At 36.8% G+C, this 9026-nt stretch overlaps 1 long non-coding RNA gene across 1 annotated transcript; it reads left to right on the top strand.

The window, feature by feature from the left end:
* The first annotated feature begins 710 nt into the window (after window positions 1–710).
* LOC142177952 (uncharacterized) lies at window positions 711–1675 on the top strand. The gene is made up of 3 exons (XR_012706464.1): window positions 711–802; window positions 947–1048; window positions 1414–1675. It is a non-coding gene; the product is annotated as an uncharacterized LOC142177952 (long non-coding RNA).
* The last annotated feature ends 7351 nt before the right edge of the window (window positions 1676–9026 follow it).

Below are 9026 nucleotides of genomic sequence, written 5' to 3'. Positions count from 1 at the left end.
AATATGATACGAGGTAAATTTATTATATAAAAAGGTAGGGTAAATGATAAAATAAAATAATTTAATAATAGTGAAGGGTGAGATGAGGGAAAAAGACAAGATAACACCGCAACCACACCAAATCGGTCGGTACATAAAGTGGCATATTTCGTCATTACGTAAAGACGGATTTAACAATACGATACAATAAAATTAAAGTAACAACCAAAACAAACATAGTATTTAAAGTAACAATACGATACGATACAATAGGTAACGACCATCCAAACAAGCTGTAACGTGTTGGAGTGTTGGCTTTCCTAAATAATCTATAAATAGATAAATAGTTGATATCGTCTATAAATAGATAAATAATTTAATCTTAGAAGTTAAATTAAAGTAAAAGTACTTATTAGTTAATTAACCGTGGTACTAAGCAAAAGTACTTATTAGTCAAATTAAATACTCTTCAAATCAAATTAAATAATTTAAAGAGATTCATGCGAAGATGCGTAAAATCTTTGATATATGGTAATGTTGTAATTTCTTTGACTAACCTTCCATAGACCAAAGAATTTCTTTGACCAGCTAACCAAATTTCAAGAATTGAAATTAAAAAGATTTCCTAATTGGAAATAGCATTATAGTAACTTTATCTTCAAAAAGAATTTAGCAGGTTCTTAATGAACCAAATATTACTACTATATAATATGGTGATCAGAAGCATTGTAAAGTAAGTTAAAAGAAAACATTCTTCTACACAAGATGGCCAAGACTTTGCTGACTCTTTTTGTGGTAGTCACCTTATTGATCGTTTCACGCGGTAAGTTTATCTTTGTCTCAATCATTTCAATCACTTACAAATTTACATAATATATGGTTGTTTAATTTTAGCATGAAGCACCTTTTACTTGTCACATGTTCATATTCTATATAATGACTAATAGTTCTCTTTTGTGTTTTTCAGATGGGGTGACATGTCAGACATGTCAGACTATAACAGATTGTCGTTTTCTGACTTGTTATCCTAATTTTGTAAGTTGTATCGGTGGGAAGTGCGTATGTAAAGGTCTCTCCTTCCTTCTCTCACATGCATCCTTTCTCTCACTCTCTTTATCTTTCTCACAACTAGTCTTTGGGCAACACATAACTAAGTTTTAACATAAGCAAATTTTGATGATGCATGTGATTTAAATCTGCAGACAATATATGTATAGATATGAATTGAGAATGTGTGCCTGTAAGTAATTAACTGCAACTGAACTCACCAGTTTTGTGGGTTTGTCTCAATCACTCATAAAGTCACATGCGATATCTATGGTTGTTTTAACATTATGCACTTTTTACTTGTCTCATATCAGCAATTTATTATAACTAAATTTTATCGGAGTTATAATGTCTTCACAAGGTGCTAACGAGTTTTCTAATTTTCAGATCCGCCGCCAGGAACGATCATGTGTTTTGGTACATTAGATTGTGAACGTTTTATGAAATGTAAGGTTGGGTCTCCAAAATGTGTAAAACAGACATGCATTTGTAGTAATTAACTCAAGACAATACTCGTTGATCACGAAGGTGGTGCCGAGTACTTGTTGTTATTAAAAATATAGAAGTCCTTATTGGTGGATGAATATTGTGTTCAATTCCATGATATTTACTTGAAGAAATAAATGGCAATAAAAATTTGCATTACCAGAAATCTTATTTCTTTGCTATTTTAGATCTTAAGTGTGTTTTATGAATATTGTTATTATATTTCTTCGGAGGGGCACATACATCGTCGGGGGAATGGAGAGTACGGCTTTAGGTGCTCATATGTCCAAATTTTAGTGAACACAATTATTTTATGGTGTGAGATTACGAATATATATAAAGTATCTCGAATTCACAAAGATTCGGGAAGGACTGCAATGATATGACGTAGACAAGCTACGAAAAATCGTAACATATATGTCACACAACGATAATTTTAATGTTACTACGCTTATGTAGATACTTCATAGGTACAAATTGTTATAGTCAAAATAAAATAGCATAGGTAAGCATAGAGCATAGGACATTCAACAGTAGGAGTACAGATGTACAATGATGACAAGGAGCAAGCAGAGCAGTATAGTACTTTGTGTTGGGTACATCTCATTAAAATCCCCCACCAACTACAAACTGAAATTTGCAGTAAAATTAGGATCAATTAACATCAATGTCTCTTCAACTTTTCTTACCCTTTTACCTACCTCATTACCTCTCCTAACTACACTCTTCTAACCTTCTGATATTAGCTGATGCCCTGAAAACCAAATATCACAACCTGAGACTGAAACATAATTATTATTATTATTGTAAAATAAAATAATATATTAAGAGCTTTTAAATAAATATACTTTCATAAATGAAGTAGCACAACTTTTCTTATGGCTTGTTTGCGCAAGTTGGCAATAGAACAGTTGTGTACAAGTCTATCTACAACTATAAGGGGTCGTTTGGTAGGATGAATTAGAGAAAATAATGTATGCATTAATTTCGGTATTACTAATCTCTTATTTGGTATAATTTTTCAATATATGTATTACTAATGCAAGTATTAGTTATAAAACCTATTTGGTATTATTCTAGGTATAACTAATACATTGCAAATCATGATATTAGCAATACCACAGCTATTAATATATGCATTAGCATGGTTAAAGATAAAATTGTCCTTAAAGTCCCGTAAAACTAAAGAATGTGGAGGACATTTTTGTAAGCAACCAAGTTTCTTAAAATTATGTAATATATTTTAATTTTTAATATACCACACCAAATAGTGAATAAAAAATACTCTCTACATAACTAATGATTGCATTAATTAATTCTTACATTACTAATACACTTTATTCAATACTCCATTCGTTTCAATTTATGTGAACTTGTTTGACTGGGCACGGAGTTTAAGAAAAAATGAAGACTTTTGAAATTTGTGGTCCTAAACAAATCAAAAAAGGGGCCTAGAGTATTTGTGTGGTTATAAAAGCTTCTCATTAATGGTAGAATTGTAAGTTTAAGCTAGATTGTTTTCAAATTTAGAAAGGAGTCATTTTTTTGGAACGGATAAAAAAAGAAATAGATTCACATAAACTGGAACGGAGGGAGTACTATTTTTATACCCTCCGAACGACCCTAAAAAGGTAAAAAAAATAAATATGTGAATGGAAGTTTTTAGAATAGTCTAAAGAAAAAAAGGTGTTAGGGAAAATATTTGTGTAGATAGAATGATAATGAGGGGCAATGATTTCCAACTTTGTGTAGGGAAATGAAGAGAATCATATTTTGGGGCCTAAAGCCAAACCTTAATTATGGGCCTTAAGACTGAACTGAATGAATTACAACATCTGTTTGAAATGTAAATGAAAAAAATTCGAATCTAATGCTACCAAGGACAAGTGATAGCCATAACTAGAACGCAGGTACATCTCCAGATCCAGATCTAGATCCCGCCATACGCAGCAACATTAGCATCCAACATCTGTACACAAGGTGCAGTAGTGTAGTATGAGTACAACCGATCACATTTACTCAATAAGTAACAATCCTAACATTAGGTTGAAAGTAGTGACGAGCTGGAACAAGGGTCGGAGTCCAACACCAATAGCCAACAATAATTCATAACAACATAATAAAAATGGTACAAGAAATAATTCAGAGGTACGATACTCAATTCGTTCATAGTTACAGGAAAAATAGGCATATTTTTCAAAGATGTCAGCAAAACTCAGTTGTTTTCACCAAATTACCAGAGATATGAGTAAATCTGAAACTGTAATTTTTCCCAAAAAATCTTTCAACAATAATTAAGATGTTTCATTTTCAGATAGCATGAGGAAAGTGCATCTCTATACCTACATGTCAATATGCAAGTAAAATCATGAATGTCACCAAAACCGAGTGGTATGAGGAAATGCATCTTTATGCATGTATCTCAAGTACGCATGACAAGCGCAATGCATCTTAGTGATGAACTCCGGTACTCACGCTCTCAAAGTACTCAATCTCATTGTCTCGTATTCTCACTCACCATGCTCAATACTCAGCATACTCAGTTACTCAGTACTGTATAAGGCAGATCCAATCTAAACATAAATAAATCCAGGGCAGATCCAACCAAAGCAATGAATCTAGGGCTGATCCAGCCCAAACATAAATAAATGCATGGCAGATCCAGCCCAATGCAAATGAATTTAGCGCAGATCCAGCCCAAAAATCCATAGCAATTGCGCCCACTGTAGATGTGCAGACTCCGGAGGGGCTGATCCAGCCTAAGCGCTATAATAAGCCAAATCTTGGCATAAATCAATAAAGCTTGCTGCAGCGTGCAGTCCGATCCCATAAATATCTCTCACAACAAGCCATCGGCCTCACTCAGTCATCAATCTCTCAAGTCTCTTGGGCTCACAACACTCATGCTAAGCAGCCCTAATCAGTGATACAAGATGTGACAATATAAGATAACAAAGACTGAGATATGATACGTAAACATGAATGTGACTGAGTACATAACTGCAATTAAGCAAATAACTCAACAACAAACAAAGACCACTGTGGGTCCCACTAGTACCAGCATAAAACCTAAACATGATTTCCAACATAAATCACAGCTCAAGTGCTCTAACGCATAGAGTATAGTAAAAATGTTCAGATAAGATTGCTACACAGTTCCATGGAATCGACTAAATCACAATTCACATGGTGCACGCCCACACGCTCGTCACCTAGCATGCGCGTCACTTCAACATCAATCACATAACACGTAATTCGGGATTTTATATCCTCAGCACCAAGTTTAAAAGTGTTACCTACCTCGAACAAGCCAAATTCAATGCCGAACAAGCCAAACAATACTCCAAAAATGCCACACCGCACGTACCAACCTCCAATCGGCTCAAAACTATCCAAAAGCAACTCAAGAACATCAAATAATGCTAAAGGAAATAGGTCCAAATGATAAATGTCGAATCTTTAATCAAAACTGCGAAGTCAACCAAAAAGTCAAATCTAAGTCCGCACCTTGGAACCTAACAAAACTCACAACCCATTCAATTACGAGTCCAACCATACTAGTTTCACTCAAATCCGATTCCGAATCGATGTTCAAAACTCAAAAATTCACCCTATAAAACTTTAGACAATACCCCCTAATTTCTCTCTTGAAATCCTTAATCGAATGCCAAAAATGAAGATAGATTCATGAAATAAAATCCAAACTAAGTAGAGAACACTTACCCCAATCCATGTGGTGAATATCGCCTCAATCCGAGCTCCATAGCTCCAAATATGCTAAAATGGACGAAACTTCTGAAATAGAGTACTTTATAATCACTGGGCGAATTAATGAATCGCGATCGTGAAAATACCATCCTGATCGCGAAGAAGAAAAAAATACACAGCCCAGAATTACCCTCCATCGCGAATCAACCTTCGCTAACGCGAAGAACAACCATCACTGCCTCCCAACAATTACTCTACGTGATTGCGTAACTATCCATGCGAACGTGATGAATACATGCATCTGAACTATGTGATCACAACACAATCAGTGCTAACACGAAGAAGAAACTAGCCTCTGCCCAACTCAGCTCAAATCGCAACGCGAACGCGTGCACATTTCTATAAACGCGATACTCACTCTACAGAAACCTACGCGAATGCGTCTGAAGACTCGTGAATGCGATGCAAAACTTCTCCCCAGCCATCAAACAACTCTACGCGATCGCGAATAAGGAAATCAGATGCTCAGCAGAACCAGCAATGCCAAAATGAAGGGAAAATGATCCGAATTCGATCCAAAAAATGCACCAGCCCCTCGGGACCACGTCCGAACATCCTAACAAGTCCCATATCATAACACAAACTTACTCAAGGCCTCAAATCATGCATAACAACATCGAAATGACGAATCGCACCTCGAATCGAACTTAATGAACTCTGAACTCTTTCAACTTTCAAAACTCGTGTCGAAACATATCAAATCAGCTTGGAATGAACTCAAATTTTGCACACAAGTCCCAAATGACGTAACGAAACTATTCCAATTCTCGAAACTACAATCTGAATCTAATATCCTCAAAGTCAACTATCGGTTAAACTTATGAATTTTCTAAACCTTCAAATTTCCAACTTTCGCTAATTAGTATCGAAGCCTTCTAGAAACATCCAAATGCAAATCCGGGCATACGCCCGAGTCCAAAATCACCATCCGGACCTAACAGAACCGTCAAAACTCCAATCCAAGGTCAAATACTAAAAAGTCAAACTTGGTCAACTCTTCCAACTTAAAGCTTCAATCATGAAATTTATTCTTCCAAATCGATTCCGAATAACCTGAAAACCAAACCGGCGATTCACACAAGTCATAATACATCATACAGAGCTACTCATGCCCTCAAACTACCGAGCGAAATAAAAATACTCAAAAAGATCGGTCGAGTCGTTACATATATATGAACTATATATAGATTATCCGTTTCCCGACTATTTTTAGTTTAAGGGTTGAGCGAGGCGACTATTTATGTTAATTCTTCTTTAAGAAAATTATTGCATCGGGGGAGGGGAAAATGAAATGAGAATGCTATGGTATTAGGCTTTTGTCACGACCCAAAATCCAACTAGTCGTGATGGCACCTAACCCAATACGCTAGGTAAGCCAGTTATCAACTATCCAATTCCAATGAAATTTAACAAGACAATTATGTAAAAGAAAATATCTAAATCTTATACATTCCTCAAGGACTAGTAGTACAAATCATGAGCTTCTAAAAATAGAGTTTATAAAGCTGGTATGAAGTAAACACATCATATGTTTGAAAAGTATATAAAACAGATTTTTATAAATCTAATGCTACCTTGAACACGAGGCAGCTACAACCGAAATGCAGGTACATCTTTAGATCCAGCTCCCAACGAACACAGCAACATCAACAGCCAACATCTGCACGTAAGGTGCAGAAGTGTAGTATGAGTACAACCGACCCCATATACTCAATAAGTAACAAACCTAACCTTAGGTTGAAAGTAGTGACGAGCTTGTACCAAGGTTGATCGAGTCCAATACCAATAGCCAACAACAGTCCATAACAACGTAAAGCAAGTAATACAAGAAGTAACTCAGAGATAAAATGCTTAAAAAATCATGATTTTTGAAAATAGTTTTGCCTTTCAAGTGTATCAGTGAAAATCTCAAGTCGTTTACCGAAGTTGCCAAAAATATAAGTAAGTTTGAAAACAATAATTCTCTCAAAAATCCTTTCAACAATAAATAAGATGTTTTATTTTTCTTTCCAGATAGCCAGTGGAAAAATGCATCACTATGCCCGTAGGCCAATATGTGTGAGAAGTCATGAATGACGTGATACCGTACAACATGAGAAAAATACATCTCTATGTCTGTATGTCATGATGTCAATGCAATGTATCTCAGAGATGAACTCATATACTCACACTCTCAAAGTACTCAATCTCACTATCTCACACATTCAACTCATCATGCTCAATTATTCAGTACTGTATATGGCCATTTCGGCCCAGGGACGATCCATCCTGAAATATACACATCAACTTATCATCAGTCACTCAGTACCAAGTAGGGCCAATCCAGCTCGTGGGGAAAATCCATCCCCAGGTATAAATGCTTCGGACAAGATCCATACCCAGGGACGATCCACCCCTTAGTATAAATCAGCCGCGCTCACTAGCGGTGTGTGCAGACTCCAGAGGGGCTCCTTCAGCCCAAGCGCTATAAACTGCACGGACAACTCACATGCCATAGTATCAATATCTCAAAATCAGGCCCTCGGTCTCACTCAGTCATCAACCTCTCTAGTCTCTCGGGCTCACAATGACATGAATTAGCCCACAATGATGATATGATGTATCAATAAATAGCAACAGAGACTGAGATATGATATGCATATGAATGCGCATGACTGAGTATGTAATGCAATGAAAGCAGATAACTCAATAGCAGAAATGACCTCAGTGGGTCCCAATAGGATAAGCATGTAGCCTAGACATGGCTTCTAACATGAATCACAGCTCGATAACTTTATTACGTAGAGATTTCATGATTTCAGATAAGTTCAGGTAACTACACAGTACCACAGATATAACGGAGTCACAATTCACACGGTGCACGCCTACACGCCCGTTACCTAGCATGTGCGTCACCCCAAACACATATAGTCAGGGTTCATACCCTCAGCTCCAAGATTAGAAGAGTTACTTACCTCGAACAAGCCGAATCCAATGTCGAGCAAGCTAAACAATGCTCTAGAATTTCCATTCTACGCGTATCAACTTCTAAACGCCTCATATTTCCTCAATTCAAGCCAAACGATCCGTATCTATTCAAATAACGTGCAAATAAATCACAATTTACTCCAATGCTTACAAATTAATAATTTATGAAAATTTTCAACTCCGCTCGAAATATTGACAGTGGGGCCCACGTCTCGAAATCTGACGAAACTTATAAAATCTGACAACCCATTCAATTACGAGTTCAACCATACTAATTTCACCCAAATCCGACTCCGAATAGGTGTTCAAATCTCGAAAATTTATTTTATAAAATTGTAGAAAATTCCTCCGATTTCTCTTGAAAAATCAATAATCTAACGCTGAAAATGAAGATTAACTCATGTAATAATCACAAGGGAGTCAAGAACACTTACCCCAAGTTGTATGAAAACATTCCTCTCCAAATTGCCCAAACCAAGCTCCAAAATCGGAAAATGGCTAAAAATAGAGAAACCTCGAACTTAAAGGTTCTGCCCAGCGTCTTTCGCATCTATGGTCTCATAGTCACATCTGTGACCTTCGCTTCTGTGGAAGAAGCTCGCATCTGCGACTGTGGTCGCTTCTGCGTCGTGCAAACCGCATCTGCGGTCGCGCTTCTGCGCGCGTTGGACCGCTCCTGCGCAAGCGCTTTTGCGCCCATATGTCCGCATCTGCAGCCTCTATCCAAAGCCTCCCTGACCGCTTCTGCGACTCCTTTGTCGCTTCTGCGACCATCGCAC

The sequence above is a fragment of the Nicotiana tabacum genome, chromosome 24 (assembly GCF_000715075.1).
Source record: "Nicotiana tabacum cultivar K326 chromosome 24, ASM71507v2, whole genome shotgun sequence".
Classification (NCBI taxonomy): Eukaryota; Viridiplantae; Streptophyta; class Magnoliopsida; order Solanales; family Solanaceae; genus Nicotiana; species Nicotiana tabacum.
Note: the sequence above shows the minus strand (reverse complement) of the source record. Positions and strands in the feature narration are given on the sequence as shown.